This window comes from Canis lupus, chromosome 31, assembly GCF_003254725.2.
Source record: "Canis lupus dingo isolate Sandy chromosome 31, ASM325472v2, whole genome shotgun sequence".
NCBI classification, from domain to species: Eukaryota; Metazoa; Chordata; class Mammalia; order Carnivora; family Canidae; genus Canis; species Canis lupus.
The window spans coordinates 24,571,887-24,593,430 of record NC_064273.1 but is presented as its reverse complement, the minus strand read 5'-3'; the positions used below and the strand labels follow the sequence as shown (position 1 = coordinate 24,593,430).

The 21,544-nt window shown below is 40.0% G+C and overlaps 1 protein-coding gene across 1 annotated transcript in view; it reads right to left on the bottom strand.

Annotated features, from left to right (window-relative positions):
- MAP3K7CL (MAP3K7 C-terminal like) overlaps positions 1-8,954 on the bottom strand; it is a 79,792-nt gene extending 70,838 nt beyond the window's left edge. The window contains exon 1 of the mRNA XM_025449873.3: positions 8,832-8,954. The gene's annotated coding sequence lies outside the window, so the exon portion shown is untranslated. The remainder of the gene's footprint in view (positions 1-8,831) is intronic.
- Positions 8,955-21,544: the final 12,590 nt, after the last annotated feature.

The window sequence follows — 21,544 nt, the reverse complement described above, 5'->3', positions numbered from 1 at the left end:
AGTAATAGATTTTGGCTTCTGAGTGAGCATCCAATCACCAGCAGCCAACTTGCTGACCTTTGGACGGTCCTCCAACAAGGCCAAACTTGTTGCAGAGCATAAAACTGAAATTCTAAATAAAGATCAAGGCCAAATCAAAGTCACAATGAGACAAATGACCCCAAAGAAACCTTTTGATGTCAGTTCTTTTTTGCTCTGAGAAGAATTTGAAACCTCTTGCCTCTTCTTTAGAGAGGATTATTAATGGTCCTATAAACTGAAGTTTAAATTTGGAAACATTTCTAATCAGAGGAACGAGCACTGGGCCTGGAGTCAGAAGGCCTGGGTTCTGGTCCTGGATGTTCAATGGAGAAACCACTAAGACCTGCTTTGGCATCAGGTTTGGCTTTTTTTTTTTTTTTCCATAAAGCAGAGATATGTGACTACAGAAAATCTAGGATTCCTTCCGTGAGTATAATACTTTTTACCAACATCTTAAATTTGTAGTTAATATACCCACACCTTGGGAAACATCGTGTATAAAATTTAAAAAGCCAGGATTTAGAGTCATTCAGACCTAGCATGAAATCCCGGTTCTGCTGTGTGAGTTGGGCCATACAGGACAACTCCCAACCCTTCCTATCCTCAGTGACCCCGTCTTTAAAATAGAGGTGATGGTAATAGTACCCAGCCCAAAAGGCTATTGTAACTATTAAATGGAATCATACAGATAAATAATGAGCACACACTCCTTGGCACATAGGAAGTAGGAAATAAATGGGGGTTGTTATTACACGTTTGAAAATCAACACTCAGAAAAATAAAAGTGAAGGATGTTTTTAAAGATTTTATTTATTTATATGAGAGAGAAAGAGAGCATAAGGAGAGGGAGGGGCAGAGAGAGAAGCAGACTCCCAACTGAGTAGGGAGCAGCTCAAACTCTGGGATCATGACCTGAGCCAAAGGCAGCCACTTAACTGACTGAGCCACCCAGGCACCCCCAAAATTGAAAGTTTTGATTAAAATCTATACCTCATATTCTGACAGAAGGAATGAGAGCCACTTAAAAACTGACCAGCTAAGAAACATTTATATTCTGTTTAAAAACTCTCAGAACTTGTAGATAAGTCTCTCAGAGGAACATAGGCCATTTCTTTTGTTTCCTGCTTCCAAATTAGTAGATAATTAAACATACAGAGTCCCTGCACAGATAGCACTATTTTGTAGTACACTGTGTTCTGCTAGTTTTTAGTTAGGGAAATACACATATACACACAGAAGTGAGGAAGAAAGGAAGCTGCAAGGATGTAGCAAATTTTTAAAAGCCTCTGTTCATGAGGGAGGACACAGGCTTCCCGATCGTAGCCCCACATAAACCAAGGAAGATACTGAGACTGATTTTTCTATTAGCAAAAGGGTAAAAGAGACTATATTTCCTTTGCCTTTTACATATTTCATTTTCTAATATTTGGTAGAGGAAAGAAAATAGAACTTGTACCTATTTTTATTGGATAGTTTTTAAATTTTTATCATTGACACTTAGTTGACATATAATATCATATTAGTTTCAGGTGTACAGCATGGGGATTTCAAAATTCTTTACATTATGCAATGCTCATGAGGCACAGTAAGTGTAGTTGCCATCTGTCACCATACCAGATTATTATAATAATTTTTTAAAGATTTATTTATTTATTCATGAGAGACACACACAGAGAGAGAAAGAGAGGCAGAGACATAGGTAGAGGGAGAAGCAGGCTCTTCGCAGGAGCCCCATGCAGGACTCATCCCAGATCCCGGGATCAAGACCTGAGCCGGAGGCAGCCACCTAACCGCTGAGCCACCCAAGCATCCCTAATATTATTGACTATATTCCCTATGCGGTGCTTTTCATCTCTGTGACTCATTGACTTTATAACTGGAAATTTGTACATCTTAATCCCTTTCACCTATTTCACCCGTCTCCCTAACCCACCCCCCCAACCACCAGTTTGTTCTCTGTATTTATGAGTCGGTTTCTAGTTTTTGTTCTTTCATTTGTCTTGTTTTTAAATTCCATATGTGAATAAAGTCATATGGTATTTGTTCTTTCTCTGTCTAACTTATTCCACTTAGCATAATACCCTCTAGGTCCATCCATGTTGTCATAAATGACAAGAAAACAATTTTTAATCTTAAAAAACAATTTGTCCTTTTTTGGTCGGTAAGTGGTTGGAAGGACCTAAATTAAGGAAAGTGCACCCTCTGCAGGATATTTAGTAGAATTTTGAAAGACAAATCAGCGCAGTGGCTCTGCTCCTCTGGTTGTACAGACCATCTTCTGGTGCAGTATCAGCCCTGTGACCCCAAGACATGATAGTGAAGGTTGAAGTAAACGGATTTGAATCTGGCCATATTGGAAGCCTGGTTACCAGGGCTGCTTTTAACCTCTGGCAAAGTGAATATTGTTGCTATCAATTACCCTTTCATTGACTTTAACTACATGGTCTACATGTTTCAGTATGATTCCACCCACGGCAAATACCCCACACAGTCAGAACTGAGAACAGGAAACCTGTCATCAATGGAAAGCCCATCTCCATCTGCCAGGTGCGAGATCCTGCCAACATCAAATAGGGTGATGACTATGCTGAGTATGTTATGGGGTCCACTGGGGTCTTTACCACCATGGAGAAGCCTGGGGTTCACTTGAAGGATGGGACCAAGATGGTCATCATCTCTGTCCCTTCTGCTGATGCTCCCATGTGCAAATATGGATATGAACCATGCATGAGAAGTATGACAACTTCCTCAAGATTGTCAGCAATGTCTCCTGCACCACCAACTGCTTGGCCCCTCTGACCAAGGTCATTCATGACAACTTCAGCATCAGGGAGGGACTCATGACCACAGTCAATGCCATCACTGCCACCCAAAAGACCATGGACAGTCCCTCTGGGAAGTTGTGGCATCATGGCCAAAGGGATGCTTAGAATATCATACCCTCTTTTACTGGCTCTGCCAAGGCTAAAGGCAAGGTCATCCCTGAGCTGAATGGGAAGATAACTGGCATGGCTTTCCGGGTCCCCACCCCTAACATGTCAGTCAAGGATCTGACTCGCCACCTGGAGAAAGCTGCTAGATATGATGACATCAAGGAGCTTGGTGAAGCAGCCATCAGAGGGCCCTCCCAAGGGCATCTTCAGCCACATTGAAAACCAGGTTGTCTCCTGTGACTTTAACAGTGACAGTTACTTTTCCACCTTCAATGCTGGGGCCGCCATTCCTCTCAATGACCACTTTGTCAAGCCCATTTCCTGGTATGACAGTAAATTTGGCTACAGCAATGGGGTGATGGACCTTATGGTCCACATGGTCTCCAAAGAGTAAGAGCCCCCTAGACCACCAGCCCCAGCAGGGGGAAGAGAGAGACCCTCAGCTGCTGGAAAGTTGTTGCCCCAATTCCTCCCCCAACATACTGAGAATCTCCCAACCTCCACAGTTTCCACCCCAGACCCCCAGAAGAAGGGGAGGAGCTTGGGGAGCTCCACTTTGTCATGTGTGATCAATACTGTACTCAGACAAAAAAAAATCAGCACAGTGAAGAAGTCTATAAAAACAATGAAGAATGAACAAATGAATGAATGAATTGCATCTCACATTATTACTTTTACAGTTTTCACCATGGACTCAATAATGACGAAAATAAAGGCAAGAAAACAGGTTTGATAATGAGAAACTAGTATTAGGTCATGCCAAACCTTTCTTCTTTCCCTCCCTCTTGCCCTCTTTCCTTTCTTCCTTCTTTCCTTTCATTTTTTTCTTTCTTTCACTCTTTGAAACCCCCAGACACACCTGTTAGATAAATTCTATGTAATTCTGACAGAGCCATAAGGTCAAATTCAACTTAGAGAGGCATGCTGCTTATTTCTATATGATGTCTTCATGAGGTTAATATGTCATTTTATGTTTCTAAGCCCAACTTCACAGACAAGATCAAGATGCAGTAAGACCACAAACATTCACCAGCTACAAACTTAGTAGAGTCAAGTGCATAATGGTAAGCAGCCCCCAACTAAAGAAGGGGTTATCTTCCCAAAGGCAGCTTATTCACTGGTCATTTAGAATTGGGAATCTGTTTCTCATTTTTCCCAGGGCAAGTTTGCAAATATACAAATACACATTACACTAATAACACCATGATTTCTACCTCATCAAACAGTAATATATCACTAATATCAGTATTTCTTATGGGAAAAGACAAATATGAGGCTCAACTTGGTTTCTCACGAGCCCGTCCTTCTTTTCTCAAGCAGTATGAGCAGACTTCCCAGAACTGAAGCTAGCTCACTGGGACAATCCCACTCCAAGATTTCCAAACTAGAGACCAAAAGAAATGAAGGAAATTTCTCATCTTCATGGGATCAGAGAAAGCAGAACCACAAAACGTAGACTGTCCTGCCTTCTTCAACACACACACACACACACATACACACACACACACACGCCCATGCATACACACTTTTCCTTGTGTCACCAAAATCCAACCATAAATTGGTCAATTGTAGGCTAACGCTGTCTGTAATGATAATAATAACTGCGCTTCAGTAGCCTCAAGAAATATAGCATTAGTGTTATGGAATATATTTCCTATTAGCATTTTTATTATTTGCAGCATAATTTATTATAAAACCAATTTAATTCCATTTAACCTATCAAATAAAACTAGCATGGTTAAATTAAACTTTGCAGGGTATGAAATAACTTAAGGAGAGCTTTAGAAAAGGAGATTGGAAGAACCCAGAAATTATATTTATTCCTTACACATAATTCAAAACAAGATGAAAATGTAGTGCAAGGCTGCAAACTTGCGTATTTTTTGTCAGATACAGATTACATGTCTTAACATAAGCAAATGCAGGAGACTGCAACAAAGGTGATGATAGCATTTATTAATTGCTGTTTCTTATGCTTATATTTAAACTTCTTAATCAAGAATATTTGAACAGCCTACATTGTGTGTCTATTTAAGGTTCACTTTGCATAAACTACTGAAAAAAATAAAAGCATCTATCTTGATCAGAGTTATTAGGACACCAGTGAAATATTTTCACAGCTCTGCTCTCTCCTGAGGGCACAGTGTTGAAATTCAGCACTTTGGGGAAATATGGGTATTAGCTAATAGTGATTCATTAAAAAGTGCATAGTGGTTCAATAAAGAAGTTCTTAACTCACTCAATTAACTTAGTAGATTAACACAACCAGAATTTCCCTCTTGGGCATCTAAGTTTTGTTTTCACTCTAACCTTTAGATGAGTCCAGGTTTGATGTAAAGAGATCTATTAATCTATGTCATAGCATGGTGGTTAAGAAAATGGGATTTGGAATTGAGCCTGGATAAATCCTTCATACGCCTTTAGGAGTTGTGTGGCCTACGGCAGATATCTTAACCTCTCAGTGCTTCAGCTTCCTGCTCTGGAAACTGGAGTTCTTCATTTGTTGAATACCTACTATATGCCAAGCACTCTTCTAAGAGCTGGGAACAAATTAAAGAACACATATGGTCCAAATTCTCAGGACGTTTACATTCAAATGGGTGGAGATAGAAAGTTTTTGAAATTAATCGACATGAACATTTTTGGGGAGAATTAGGTGTTAGGGTGAAAATAAAGCAGAGTGATGTGACAGAGGTATAAGGAGGTACTCTGGACAGAGTTGTCAGGCTAACCCTCTCTGGGAGGTGAGATTTCATCCAGAACATGAATGACAAGAAGGAGCCATCCATGCTGAGGTCTAGGAGAAGAGCTGTCCAGACAGAGGTAAGAGCTGATGGAAAAGCTCCAAGGAGGGAACTGCGTTGGTGTGTTTCAAGAACAGAACGAGGCAGAGTAAGTAGGAAAGAAGCAGGACATGACGTAGAGAGAGGTGGGATTATGCTGAGCCTTAGGGGCCCCAGTTTGGGATCTGGTTTTTAAGTCCAGTGGGAAGTCATTAGAGGATTTGCATCTGGGTGGTTGTAAAGATTAAATGAGATAACTTCTTTTTTTTTTTTTATGACAGTCACACACAGAGAGAGAGAGAGGCAAAGACATAGGCAGAGGGAGAAGCAGGCTCCATGCACCGGGAGCCCGACGTGGGATTCGATTCCGGGTCTCCAGGATCGCGCCCTGGGCCAAAGGCAGGCGCCAAACCGCTGCGCCACCCAGGGATCCCCAAATGAGATAACTTCTGTGAAGGCCTCCACACAGTAAATGCATGACACATAGTGCACAATCAAGAAGTGTTGTCATCATCATTGCTACTTGAACAACTCTGATGTATAACACTGGAAGTGAGGCCCAAAATGTTCATTCATATAAAAATCAGGGTCAGGAAGCCTAGGTGGCTCAGTCAGTTGGGCAGCCAACTCTTGATTTCAGCTGGGGTTGTGATCTCAGGGTTATGGAATCAAACCCCTCATTGGGCTCTGTGCTCAGCACAGCATCTGTTTGTCCCTCTCCCTCTGCTCCTCCGCAGCTCACATTCTCTTTTGCTCACTCTCTCTCTCTCTTTCTCTCTCTCTCAAGTAAATTAACAAATAAAATCCTTTAAAAAAATAGAAAGTCGGGGGATCCCTGGGTGGCTCAGCAGTTTAGCACCTGCCTTTGGCCCAGGGCGTGATCCTGGAGTCTCAGGATCAAGTCCTGCATCGGGGTCCTGGCATGGAGCTTGCTTCTCCCTCCTCCTATGTCTCTGCTTCTCTCTCTCTCTCTATGTCTATCATAAATAAATAAATAATAAATAAATAAATAAATCTTTAAAATATAAATAAATAAAAAATAAAAAAAATAAAAGGTCGAGGTCAAGTTATGTAAGGTTAACTGAGAACAGGGCCTGAGCAGAGGATAGGAGTCAACTGCCAACCACCATAAAGCCAAATCTTCATTACTGTGGGCCTTCTTTTTACTGTGTTGTCTTTCTCATCATGATTATCATCAATTAAACTGAAGTGGAATCTTAGGCCAGCATTGTTCACCAGCTTTGACACTTGCCATCTGGAGGGAAATGACAGTGTGCCTATTGCAAAATCAATCTGAAGAAGCAACAGTTAATGCCATGGTCACTATGAAATGCCATAAACATTCCTTAATTTCTCCAAGAACATCATCAGGTAAGTGGACTTTCTATTTCCTAGGCTTGGCTTCCACCCATTTCCCAGAACTGGTAGGGCTGGGAATCTGGAGAAGTCCATTACAAGTTGGAACTCACATGGGTGCGCCAAAGATTTTTTTTCCTGGCTACACTTGACCATCTGTGCCTTCTCTTTCTGTGAGAACACCATATAAAGCCATCCTTACTACGTGGATCATTTCGTTTACTAAATCATGGTTTATTTTTTCCTCAGGATATCACATGCTATTTTGGAGAAGGTTTTCAAAAGGTCTTAAGTGACTTGGCTTGAAATTGGTTTTGTATTAAGGGAAAGAACCGGTGTCCCAGAGTTTCAATCAGCACTTCAACAAACAGGCAACTGACCTCCTGCAGATTGCCCAGAGATTGCCAACAGTAATAATTGGCTAAAAGACTTCCAGGTTCATTTCTTCCTGCTGCTTTTCTACATTTTTCCTACCCTACTTTTAATGAAAACAGGACTATGGTTGAGGGTCTTACAGGAAGGGGTTGGGAGAGTGCTGGCATACAGTTAGACCTGTTGCCACATCCCATCTAACTACTGAAGGTATGGTGATGTGAACCATTTGATCTCTTTCCATGGAAGTAATTGTTTTTGAATATTTTATTTATTTATTTGAGAGAGAGTACAAGCAGAGGGAAGGGCAGAGGGAGAAGGAGAAGCAGATTCCCCACTGAGTGGGGAGCCCGGTGCAGGGTTTGATCCCAGTACCCTGAGATCATGACCTGAGCCAAAGACAGATGTTTAACCATATGAGCCACCCAGGCGCCCCTCTTTGCATGGAAATATCTGACGTACCTGGGTTGTCTTTCACAGGAACAGTAAAGAATAACGGTTCTACATCAAAGTCATGGCAACATTGCTTCAAACAACACACTATGTAATTAACATTAAATACTGTTAAATATAATCACATCTCAGTCATATATAATATTGGGGGAATGAGATTTTCTACATAAGTGAATTTTCCAGTAAAGTGAAGCTTCCCCTATCAAGGATCAAGAGATGTTTTTGATAGAATTTAAATGTATTTTACATATTCAACAACCACTTAAATAAGATGCAAGAATCACGATTTGTTTTGTCTTTTCACGGCCAATGATCATTTGAAGTGCAACACACTGCTGCATGCAATCACTTCACCAAATAGCCCCATTCTGGTTCCTCTAGTCCTTCACAACTCCTTTAAGGAAGACAGGCCCTTGTCTGTCTGGTTATTATCTATCACTCCTTATTACTTCCAGTGGGTCTGTTATCTTGTGCATTCTCACGCTTGTTTCTCCTTTACTGTGTGTAAGAACCTAGACTACAGCACAAAGCTTATGGGAATGAGTGGTATTTTTATATAATAATTCTTAGTCCAAAAGGTCCCAGGTAAGGGCTTAAGAGTCATTTCATACCTCAAATGAGAAGAAAGTAGGGGGCTTGATGATGCAGTTTCCTTGCTAACATGTTTTCCTTCTTCCTTTGTAATTTTTTGGCAAAGTTTGAGAGTCATCTCTAGATAAGTGACTGTGTAGTATTGGATTTTCTAAACATAATCCCCATGTCTCTCATTTATACATAAATTCTCTTATGCATCTCAGAAAGTTAATTTCTACATATTGCTAGCTTCTCTTTTCCTAAGTTGTGAAAAATCCCTATATGATTATTTTGGTGGGATAAAAAGATCTTTTGGAATGGGATTTTTGGTAGCCATTACCTTTCTTCTTGACCAGGATTCCTGATGTGATTTAACATTCACTTCAGTAGTGCAATTTAGCACAATCAGAAGAGTAAATATCTGTGAAAGAACAGAAATTAGGTAAATCAAATAGCAATGAAAAAATGTAATTTCTTTAGCCAATCACTACATAAATAGACACATGGATTCTTACTTTTATCTCCCTGAGACTGACCCTAATGAAAATCCTAATGGAAATCACTGTAATAAAAATAGCCAAAACATTAAGAATAGGACAAGCAAGCATGACGATGGCTGATAAGCATTTGAACCATCAAGCATCCTTACTAATCCAACCACAAAAATAAGTACTGGCTCATGGGCTAAGTACCCAAAAGAAATCAGGGACCATCTTGTATGGATCAACTAGTATGTGTACCCTAAGGAAAGGAATTCTACAATAATCCTTTAATTCCCCTTATTATTTTTCTTTACTTTTGAGGGAAAGAGAGAGAGCATGTGAAAGCATAGGAGTGTGGGGGGAGGATCAGAGGGCGAGGGAGAGAGAATCCTAAGAAGGCTCCACACACAGAGCCGGATGCAGGGCTCAGCTCAATCTCACGACCTGAGCCTAAATCAAGAGTCAGACGTTTAACCAACTGAGCCCCTCCCCTTATTATTTTTAACAGAATCTACATTTAGTAATGTAAGAAGTTCTCAAGATTGTTTTAAACTCTGGTGTTGTCATACTCATAGTTGGTTGTTTCTAGCAAAAATTGTAAACTCCTCTCCCTCAGTTAGTTTAAAAAAAAAATCATTCTGAAGTGAGGCTTCTAACCTCCATAATCATCCTCAAACCATCTGTAAGTCCATAAACCATCTGTAAGTCCTTCTAACCTCCTTAATCATCCTCAAACCATCTGTAAGTCCATAAACTAGCAATATATATATATGTTGTCCTATCTCATTCCATAAAGGATTTGGTGTGGTTTATAAAAATAAGTAAAATCAATAAAGATTTTTTTTAAAGTTGAGATAGTCTGAGCAAAAAAAAAAAAAAAAAAAAGAACAAGCTAAAAAATCATAAAACCAAGTAATAAGAGTAGTATACAGAAATGGTGTGCTGTTGGCCTCTGTGGTTGGCAGAGCCGGACTAGTATTAGGCTCAAAATTCCCAGAAGTTTAAGAGAGAAACACAAAAGTTGTAAGATTCATAGAGGCCATAAAATAAAAACAGTGGCTTAATAATGAGATAAGTTTTCCCAACAAATCACATAAAAAGGAAATATAATGAAATGTTTGACATCCACAAAACAAGCCTACAGTAGAGACAACAGTCCATTACATTTGACTGTGCCTTTTACTATTCCTTACTATAAGACAATAGCATGTTACCAAAATGCAATTTGTCAAACTCAATGCTCCGAAGAACTAAAATTTTGATGGTCTGGCTTGATCCAACAGCCAATTTATTATCTAAAGAAGAATGAGCTGCATGGCATTCAGGGGATTTCCCACAAACACAAATTTTTGCAATTAGGCTTCTGAAAGGGTAAAGGATGATTGAAAGTTATATTCTCAAACGAGAATTCCAGGGTACAGATATTCTGTGGAGCAAAATAAAACAGAAAACTGAAGAGCTAACCGAGTTAAACACCCACGTACCTTTAGAGTGGTACTGATAGTGTGCCTTTCAATAATTTCTGAATTCACTTCAAAATATAAGTGGAAAAGATATCAAAGCTCAACAACACAAAGAATGACCACACTCATTTTTAGCTTGAATCTTTTCAAGACAGATACTACCAATTGTTCACTATGGCTCAAGAAAAAGAAAGAAAAAATTCAATAAAACCCCAAAAGAAACATTAATTCAATATTGCTTTCTAGTGAATCCTACAAGACAAGTTCATTCTGGTATTTTTCTAAGATAACCAGCTGAGTGGAATTGTTGAATAAAAAGCCAGTGAATTTTGGAAAACCCCTCCCAAAAAGGGTGACTGGAGTTCAAGTGGCCAGGAAGATTGACTGCACTATTGTTCTCAATTGTCATACTTCTTTGCATCTGCACTCTTTGATACTGTCCTCCCACACTGATTCTGGTCAGGGCCATGTGTCCTACTTTGGCCAAAGGGATAGTAGCAAATTTGACAAAGCGCTTGCTCATTTTGGCTTGCTCTCCTAGAACACTCCATTTCAATGAACAGTAGCCCAGGTCGTCTGCTGGAGGATGAAGTCGTGTGAGACACAGCTAAATTGTTCCATTTGAGGACTCCTCACCCGCCAACTCTCAGCCTACCCACCAGCTGACTATAGATACATTTATAGTCCTTGCCCTAATACAACAAAGCCTGGTCCAGATCAACCAAAGTGCCCAACCAGTCCTATATGTGTGAGAAAGGATAAGTGGTTGTTTCCTTCAAGCCACTAAGCTTTGCAGTGGTTTGCTATTGATAACTGATACAGTAATCACCAACTGCTACAGTGCCTGATTTTGAGCTATTCTTTTATATAGTGTTAGAAAATAGGACCAACAGTTGGTAAAGTCATTTCTAGAGCTTGGTATTATTAGTAGATAATATTTACTGCTTTTAGTCTGAATGGGAATAGGGAGGGATTCAACTAACTCATCCAAAAGTAATATTGAATATTAAGAAATGAGTAAAAAGAAAGGAGGTTTCTAAACATTTCTGTTTTACTCACCTTGAAATAATCATTCAATTGATCTGGAGACTGTTGTTCCAAACCCAGATCTTAACACTGGTGTTAAGATGCAAATTCTATATCAGATTCTGGATTGGGTTTGATGTTGTACAGGTTAGCCTACAACTGATTCCTATCCACAGAGCCAAATACTGAATAAAGATTAATAAAAGATGTGAGTGATCTTATCTTGTTCTTGAAAGATTTCTACATAAAATATACAGAAAGAAAAAAATAATCTGCTGTGAAACAGACTTGCCAAAAACTTGTTCCTTCCATAGAATATTGATCTGAGAAACCCAGACTTGTAATTTGTCATGGGAAACTAAGCTAAAATGTGTTTTTAAAGAACCTGTAATCTGATAAATCCAGAATTAGAAAGGAGTAGATGATTTACATTTTTTTTAAAAGATTGGGGGCAGGGAGCAAGATATACTATATAGTTTGTCCATCAGAACAAAGTTAGAAAGTCAATCACCAGCAGACCATAAACTATTTTAATAACAGAAAATCTTCATCAGAGAACTTATTTCATTTGACCTTTTAAATCAGTAAGACTATAAAAGGAAATGTTTTTTGCATACACTAGAAAGCAGAAATTTATCTCAAATTATAAATTTGAGGAAAGGGAAAGGGTCTCATATTGTTTGCTATTGGGGCTTCTTAAATCCTCATCGCCAGGTTCATCTCAGAATCTTTCCTGACTCTCAGCTCTATCTGCCAGGTTGAGGACAGCCACAAGAAATTAAGTTTAAAAGATTTTTTTTTTTAAATCCAGAGTAAAAAATGGATTTGGCAAGATCCTAAATAACTTCTGAATTTCATTTCCTATGTTAGCTCACAAGGTTGGCCATGAGTGCTTTTAGCTTTCTAAAAATCATACACACAGGAATTTCTCAGTCGACATCCATGTAGGGAAGAGAAACCAGTCTAGGTATTATAAACAGAAAGACTTTAATATGAGGAACCAGATGATTGAAACATTCGTGATAGGATGGAGTGACGAGCTCTCAGATGGGGCTCCAGGAATAAACCCTAGATATCACAAAATTAACCCAGGAGCTATACCTTCTAAATGATAGGATAGTTGGAAATCAGGAAACACCACTGGACAGTCTGAGATCAGGAGCACACCACCACTGTTCTGACGCAGAGAGCAAGAAGCCAGGATAAGGAAGCTGTCTCCCTGCCACACATTTTGCATGGAGACTATGGAATTAGGATTCAAAAATTCATCCTGTCATGACTCTGTCTACTGGAGGGCACACCAAAGCCTCATGAAAATCAACCAGGTTTCCTTACCACCTTCCAGCACTCACACACATATATCTAACTGCTGGAGACTCATTTATACCCAGCAATGTGACCATGAGGGAATCTGAAGTATAGCTTGGGCTTCCTGGCAACACAGGTCAACACAAGGGGGCCAGTCTCACACGTCCATCAGAGGAGCTATGGCAGGAACTCCCTAGTTTTTCTAAAAGAGGGACTGATGAGCACAGTTTTAGTGTATCAGCAACAGGATTATTCATTAAAGCAGAAGGGAAACTTGTCTCTCAGTCCCGTGAGACAGAGATGTCATCAGTCTCCAGAGGCATCATCAATGGAATCTAGACGTGTCCTGCTCCATTTCCCCTCTCTTATCCCCCTAACTTAACCAGCTCAACCCTGGCTGGGCACAAATCAGCACAGAGGCAACTAAGCCAACATTTAAAGTAACGGGAAATGATCACGTTCATACAGTCAAGAGCTCTATTCTCAGAAAGATTAATAATCAGGGAGTGATTAACTATAACACATTTCATTTCTTTTTACTTTTGCTTTAATCCAGAAAGACTTCAAGGGAGCTGTTCACTACAGTATTACCTTGGACAGATTGGCTGGACTCTTAAGGAACCTCTGAATGTGGGTCACATGCACAGCCTATTTTGGAACAAAAGAGCCATAAGGCATTCCTTACACTAAAGTTACAGATGATCCTGGCCCCCAGTCACCGTTAAGTATGCCAGCAATTCTTGCTTTGGCTACAGCAGCCATAGAGGCTTATAGTATCCTTGATTTGAGAATTTAGCATAACCTGGGGGCTTTTTGGTTCAGCAATTAACTGAATCAGCCAGATGTTCTCTTTTGGGATGTTTAAATATGAAACACAGAGAGACCCATCTTAGGGGGACAGGGAAGCTAAGATACACATAGAGAAAAGGAAAGAAGCTGAAGATAAGATGGAGAGAGAAGAAAAAGAGATCAACAGTTGAAAGAGGTGAAGGGAAGCAGATGCCACCTTGGTAGAAGCTATTGAAACAGAGATAAACTTAGTATAAAAATAGTAACTCAGAGACACTCAACCTGTAGCAGTATACACAAAAAGTCATCTGGCCCTAGGACAGATGTGCAATTTCTTACTTTTTTTGTAATCCTTAATAACTCACACCCTCTAAAGTGATTTCCTTTCCTTGCAGTCTCGAGGAGCCTGATTCATGTAACACTGCTCCCAGAGTAGAGAGAACTGGCCTTTCCAGGTTTGTGTCCTGTATTACTATTTAGAATGAGCAGCCCCTGTTTGCAAAGGAAGTTAGTGGGAAATTTACCATTCAACATCTCCTTGGGGGCCCCAGAGAAATGGCTCATGGGAAATTAAATCGGTCTTTTGATGTTTGGAGTTTGGAGGAATGTTTCCATCTGTTCTTTAACAGACCAGGTGTTTAAATGGTTCTTCCTGCTAGGGGGTTCATAGTAGAATAAGTGAAAGTCCAAAAATGACAGAAATGTGGCTCAACATCTGGAAGACAGTGGCAAGTCTGCTAAAGGCAAATATGTGCATCGAGGTGAAGCTTGTCTGATTTATCAAAGAAATTAATCAGGACCAAAAAGAAGTTCCTATAAGAATAGAGAATGCTTTGACATTAATGCTCCAAAACTCATATGTCGAAGCCCTAGTCCCCAATGTAACTATATTTGGAGATAGGCCTATGAGGAATAATTAGGGTGAAATAAGATCAAAGGGTGGTGCCTTGATACAATACAACTGATGCCCTTATAAGGAAGTGACATTAGGGATCCCTGGGTGGCGCAGCGGTTTAGCGCCTGCCTTTGGCCCAGGGCGCGATCCTGGAGACCCGGGATCGAATCCCACGTCGGGCTCCCGGTGCATGGAGCCTGCTTCTCCCTCTGCCTGTGTCTCTGCCTCTCTCTCTCTCTTTCTGTGTGACTATCATAAATAAACAAAAATTTAAAAAAAAGAAAGTGACATTAGAGACCTTGCACAAAGCAGGATGGCAGTCACCTATAAGCCAAGAAAGAAGCCTCAGAATAAAATAGAATATTTTGTTATGGCAGCCTGAATGCCTCCTGTAAGTTTGAAAAACATGAGTATAACTAGTGCTTCCTTACCTCTGTGGAAGTCTTTTCTTCTGTAACTAAGAAAAGAGGAACCTAACCTTGAATTTAAGGCCTTCTTCAGTAAAATGATCAATATGGACAGAATACATATAGTAAGTTTACTTGAAATTTTTAAAATAAGGCTTTCAGTTCATAACTATGCCACATGCTTATAGAGGAATTCTATTCACTGGAAGGGAAACAACGGCCAGCTAAACAAACAAAAATGGAGAAGACATATTGGTCATGGTGTGGGGATTGATGTCAGTAAGAGCTGTATCTGCCTGTGTCAGCTTAAGGATCAGTCCAGCTCCCTCTGTTGATTCCCAACATGACTGCCCCCCACCAGTATTTGGATCAAAGGAAACGTACAGGCTCTCTGGACTAATAGACCACTCCTGATGCTGAGCTCCCAGGAGATTTAATCATCTAGAGATGATCCTCTTTGACTGTCACTAGGCAAAGTGTCAGGAGTGACAACTAAAACCATCCAAATCCACACAGCATCATGCCCACATTAGCATGACTTTACTAGTCCAATGTCTTCATCAACACAACTAGGAAACACTGACCTAGAAAGAGAAAAACTGCAAATAATTTTATTGTTCATTCCAAGAAGTTTCTGAAAGATCCTCCAACTCTTCAACAGAAAGCATCCAATGACAGTTTATACTTCAAGGTTCTTTGAATGCCTTGCCTCAAATCCTTTTCCTGTTGTGCTCATCAATCCTATATCATGATCCTTATTCAAACTGACCCAGGCTCCTGCATTGAAAGACCTTCACCACCTGGACTTCAAAAACTCATAAGTATCCTAACATTGCAACTCCCCCAACGAGCTGTTACTAAGATTCTGTCAAAGTAGTACTGTTCCTAACTGTAGTACAAGAAACTCAGCTTTGTCTCATTAATATATTGTCTTGGTGATATTTTTGAAAGCCAGTATTTTATAGACAGGGAAATAGTCAAGGGTAACAAAAGGCTGTAAGAGCTCTCACAACATAGGGCTAGAGAAGTGTTATTTCAGCAGAGTGGGGAAGAATGGTAAGCATTCAAATGATGGAATGGCAAGATGGGCCTCTCTGAGGACCAGGAATCACTGCTGGAGTGAGCCCTCTAAGGATAGCCACAAAGAAAAACAGGGCCAAGAAACGTTAGGGGAATTGTTCTGCCTGCCATGGTGCCATGGCAACATTGCATGTATCCACCTAGACCACTCAGGCAAAGGCAATCCCAAATGAATCAGAGTCTTGGTAGAATGTCTTGTGATCCTCATGGGATACAAGAGGATGGGAGGCCTACAAAAAGTTTCTCCAAGGCCCTTTCTCTCTCACCTCTGTTAAAAAAGTTATTAGAGGAGACAATGTAGGTGATAAAAAACAAACTTCAATTAATGCTTCATGAAGCAGTCACCTTTTGGAGAACTGCAAAATGAAGTGCTATGCAAAAGGCTTGTAGGGGATAGAGAATAAGAAAAACATAAATAGAAAATTTCTGACTGTCTGGGGACACATAGTCAACCTTGTCTGGGGTGACAAGGCTCAGGGTTGGCCTGGCATTTGGGGATTGGCTGGCTGGATATACTGCATTTCTGGTCAGAAGAGTGTTTCCAGAGACACAAAAGTCATCAGTTTCAATTTCAGTTTGCTGCTGTGGCACCCTGGACAGGAATAGTTTCATCTTGGGTCTATAAAATTCAGGACCTCCCTATCCCTACTGGGAAGCTATCATGAGACAGTTTCTAATCATCTCCAGTGTTCAGATGAGGTATGGATCATCTTATTCTACTTCCTGCGGAATAAAGGGGTGGAATATAAAACCAGTTAGTCCTGGTATCCCACAGTGTGCATTGCAATCTGACAGTCCCTCTGGCTTCAGGGTCATTCTTTTTTTTTTTTTTCTTTAATTTTATTTATTTATTTGAGAAAGAGCGTGGCAGGGAGGGGTACAGGGAGAAGGAGAAGTAGACTCCCCACTGAGCAGGGAGCCTGATGCCAGGCTTGATCTCAGGACCCCAAGATCTGAGCCAAAGGAAGACACTTAACCAACTGAGCCATCCAGGTGCCCCAGTGTCATTCTTTTTGACATGTGGGACAATGACCCTGAGAAGCTGGCACGTTTGGCTAATCTTTTCATTGTCAATGTCAGTAAGAAATTAATTCTAAAAATGGCTCCTTGTATCTTTATCATCCAAATCAGTCAGGACTTGGCCTTGACCTTCCCTTACCTCATATGTGCTTGATAGAAACTGGTAAAGCTGTGGGATTGACATGGTAGTCTGAGGCTCAGTCTCCTGCAACCTCACCCCCACTCCATAGATAAAAGGTTAGGAATGGTTAGGTTAGGTTAGGTGGTTTAGAGGGAGATTGGCATAAAGTAATGTATGGGGAGGAGGATGCTTCTTTGCATTCCCCAGGTTTTCCCCAGTCCCATAAGTCTGCTGCTTTACTCCTAACTCCCTCTGATTGATCTGGTTTGCTGTGTGACTGACATGCGACCACCTTTCTTGATTGCATGTAATTACCCATTAAAGTCCTCACCCTCTTTTTGCTTCTTCACTGCAATTCAGTGCAAAACAGCAATCATGGACAAGCATGTCTGGGCTTTCACGTTAGGCCATATCCTCCAAAGTCCAGTGATACTCTGAATCCCAGCTTCCTGACTCCCATGGAATTGTTTCCAAAACGGAGAGGGAATACAAGTTTCCCCTAAGCCCGAAAAATTTTATTAATTTTATTATTATTTTATTAAAATTTTATTATTTTATTAAAATTTTATTAAAAGAAAAATTTTATTAAAATTATTAAATTTTATTAAAATTTTATTATTATTTTATTAAAAAATTTTATTTAAAATTTTATTAAAAAATTTTATTAAAAATTTTATTAAAATAAAAATTTTATTAAAAGAAAAACACATTTAAATTTATAAAGGAAAATCAAGAAATTTTAACCAAAAAGATTTGAGGTAAAATAAGCCAAAACAAAATGAGTCATAAAATCCAAGACCAGGGGTGCCCAGGTGGTCAGACTCCTGATTTCCACTCAGGTCATGATCTCAGGTCCGAGATCAAGTCCCGTGTATCAGGCTCTGTGCTCAGCACAGAGTTTTTTTTGTTTTTTTTTTTTTTTGAGATTTTCTCTCCCTCTCCCTAACCCTTCCACGTGCTCATTTTCTCTCTCTCTCAAATAAATAAAATCTTTTTTAAAAATCCAAAATCAAATAAAAAGAATTAAATTTTAATGGAAAAGAGTGAAAAATAAGATACTGTAACATGATGTAAATAATACAAATAGGTGGAGGGGGTAGAAGAAAAGCCAGAAGATTAATAATCCAACAAGAATCAGTAAAAATAAATAAGAATACAAAAAACTTAAAACACACAGATAAGGCAAAAATGTTAAAACAATTCTGAAGCACAGAGGTTAAACCTTTAGGCAACCAAAAGAGAAAAAAATAGAAACAATCACAGGAAACAATTGGTGAGCTGAGTCCTTTTCAAAATTCTGAATTGGCTTAGACATCCCCCAGCCAAGAGTGGAATTCCTTCTGAGTGGGGAGTTGAGGGGGACGCACCCCCTGTCCTCAAGGCCTTTCAATGCTAGAAGCCATGTTTTCAGTTGGCACCTAACATGAGGGACCTGGGTTCTTAAATCAAAGTAGCAGAAACGTACAGTCTCCTTGGCCTTTTGCAAGTTCCTGGGAACACTCTTTTGATTGCTTTCTTTTGTTCTCTGGCTTTACAGCACAGATGTCTAGATGGGACAAATAGACACCTCATGTCCCAATTCCTTGGTCTCCTATTGTGGACACTCATTTGGTTAACTACTAGGTCTCTCCACACCCAGTAACAGGTGCTAGTGATACAGCAGCCACCTACCTATTGGTTAGGAAAGATTATAACTAATATTGTCATTATAATTGTGGTAAGTGCTATGAAGGGGAGACACAGAAGCTATTAAAATAACCAAAGGGAAAAGTCTTGAGCCTCATCGAAGCCTTTTTTTTTTTTTTTTTTTTAAGATTTTACTTATTTACTCATGAGAGACAGAGAGAGGCAGAGGCAGAGGCAGAGGGAGGAGGCTTCTTGAAGAGGAAGGAGCCCTATGCAGGACTGGGTCCCAGGACCTTGGGATCAGGACTTGAGCTGAAGGCAGATGCTTAGTCTCTTAGCCACCCAGGTGTCCCCATGGGTCCCCACCTTTCTAATGAAAATGTCTGTTTACTGAAGTGGAATTAATTCAGCCAAGGGCACCTGGGTGGCTCAGTGGTTGAGCATCTATCCTTTGGCTTATGTCGTGATCCCCAGGGGTTCTGGGATTGAGTCCCACATCAGGCTCCCTGCAGGGAGTTCCTCTGTCTATGTCTCTGCCTCTCTCTGTGTCTCTCATGAATGAATAAATAAATAAAATCTTAAAAAAAAAAAAACTTAACTCAGCCAAAATGGAGAAGACCATTCTAGGTAGAGAGAACAGCAGAGGCTAATATCCTGAGGCAAAAGAGGTAAAGCAGACAAATGAACTACTGTTGTGGCCAGAAGAGAAGGAAGCCAAGAGGGAGAAGACACATGTGAGCCAACCAGGGACCAGGACCTAGACCCTGAAGCCACATTAAGAATTTATGTTATTTTCTATTCCAAGTGAGGACTATTGACCTACTATTTGGATCCAGCTGAAATTTTACTCTCGACATTTTGATCCATAATGATGAATACACAATTTAACCCAAACAATACAAAATCAATGAATTTTCATCTAAAAAGTATTTTTCTTAGCAATTAAATCAATTTAATTCTTTGGTAAATTACCATACAGAAGATTTTAATTGATTTCAACTCTTTCCACTTCCTTTTCAATTTACTAAGTTAATGTGAGATTGATTTCTTATTATAAACTTTCCATGAAAACTTGATTCATCAATAATTGTCCTCAAGTTTAATTTTCCATGGTCCTTATCAAATTTGATTCCTTGGTTATTTTTTTTTTTTGGTTATTTTTAATGAAATGTCATCAAGTGTCATTTTTAACCTCTTTCAGTTCTATTTTGTATTGGTTATGTTTATCCGTAATACTCTGAGTCAGATGAATAAAACTTTTTATCTCTTTCTTAGCCAGTCCATAAGAAAATGTCGAGCTGTTCTGTTACGCAGGACTGATCTATTGTAATAGTTCTCTAACTTTTCAGGCTCGGGATCCCTTTACTCTTAAAAATCATTGAGGTTCTCAAAGAGCTTTTGTTTATGTAGGTTATAGCTATCACTATTTGTTGTATTATAAATTAAAGCTGATGACTTCTTTAGCATTTTAAAATAACAGGAATAAATCCATTACATTAACCTACACATTTTTATTAAAAATGACTCTACTGGAGCACCTGAGTAGCTCAGTGGGTAGGGCATTTGACTCTTGATATCAACTGGGTTCATGATCTCAGGGTGGTGGGATGGAGCCTCCCCTAGTGTCCCCTTTGGGCTCCCCCCTAGGGAGGGAGTCGGCTTTGCTCCTTCTCCCTTTCCGTCTGCCTTTCCGCCCACTAGTGCATGCTCTCTCTCTCTAAAATATATAGATTATCTTTTAAAAACTATTTTTCAAAGCCAAATGAGGAGTAGCATTGTTTTACATTTTTGTAAACCTTTTATATTTGCCTTAATAAAAAGACAGGCTTCTCATGCCCTTTGCATTCAAATTGCTTTAATCACACACATCATGAATCTCTGGAAAAACCCCCAATCAAAGAAGGGGAAATTAAATGTCTTCTTCTTATAAAAATAGTTTTGTCCTGATGGACCTTGACCTTAAGGTTTTGATGAGCCTCCAAGGCCCCCGGCCCACACTTTGAGAACCCTTCATCTCTTACAATGTTTCCCAACAAGCGGTTCACACATATCATCTGGCTTGATGTGGCAAAAAAAAAAAAAAAAAAAAATTATTTCAATAATTATGTATTTCAAGTGCTTATTAGAGGTTACACTAAAAAAAAAAAAAAGAAGAAGTTGTAACTGATGATACACTTGACCTATCTGATTATTCCTTCGGGCGCAGCAAATCGGTCCCAATTAAAAAAAATTAATAATAATAATAAGCAATTGTCAAGTGTCCTCGTCAAAGAACAGCAGTCGAGCCAAAACGTTCTGCTTTGTCTGTATTTTCCAGAAGAGTGGAATTCCTTCCACAGAGTAAAACTATTCTCCTAAAAAATATTACCATCCCCATTTCGTGAAATCAGCCATATGTTGATGTGGGGAGATAGGTCGGGCTTTAAGATTCCGGGAGCATTAAAAAAAAAAAAAAAAAAGATTTCTATTTCCAGGAAGAAGCAGAAGAGAGGAATATAGGTAAATGGCTAAGGCCTCGGGGTTGGTCATCAGCCGGGGCTGGGTGGGACGTGATCTTGAACAAGCTGCCATTCGCAACAGTTAGCTACGGACCCTTGGCGACAATACCGCACGGAGGCGAACAGCACAGAGCCCGGCCCAGGCGAGCAGGCGGCGCGTAGTCGGTCCCCCGGACGCTCTGCATCCCCGCGGCGCCGGCGCATCCCAGCGGCCGCTGCAGATGCTCGCTCGGGAGCGCAGGTGCTCAGCCTCGCAGGAAAAAAAAAAAAACAAAAAAAATGCACAACCTGCCCCGATGCCGTGGCTGGGGCTGGGAGATCCCGTGCGAGTCATCTGG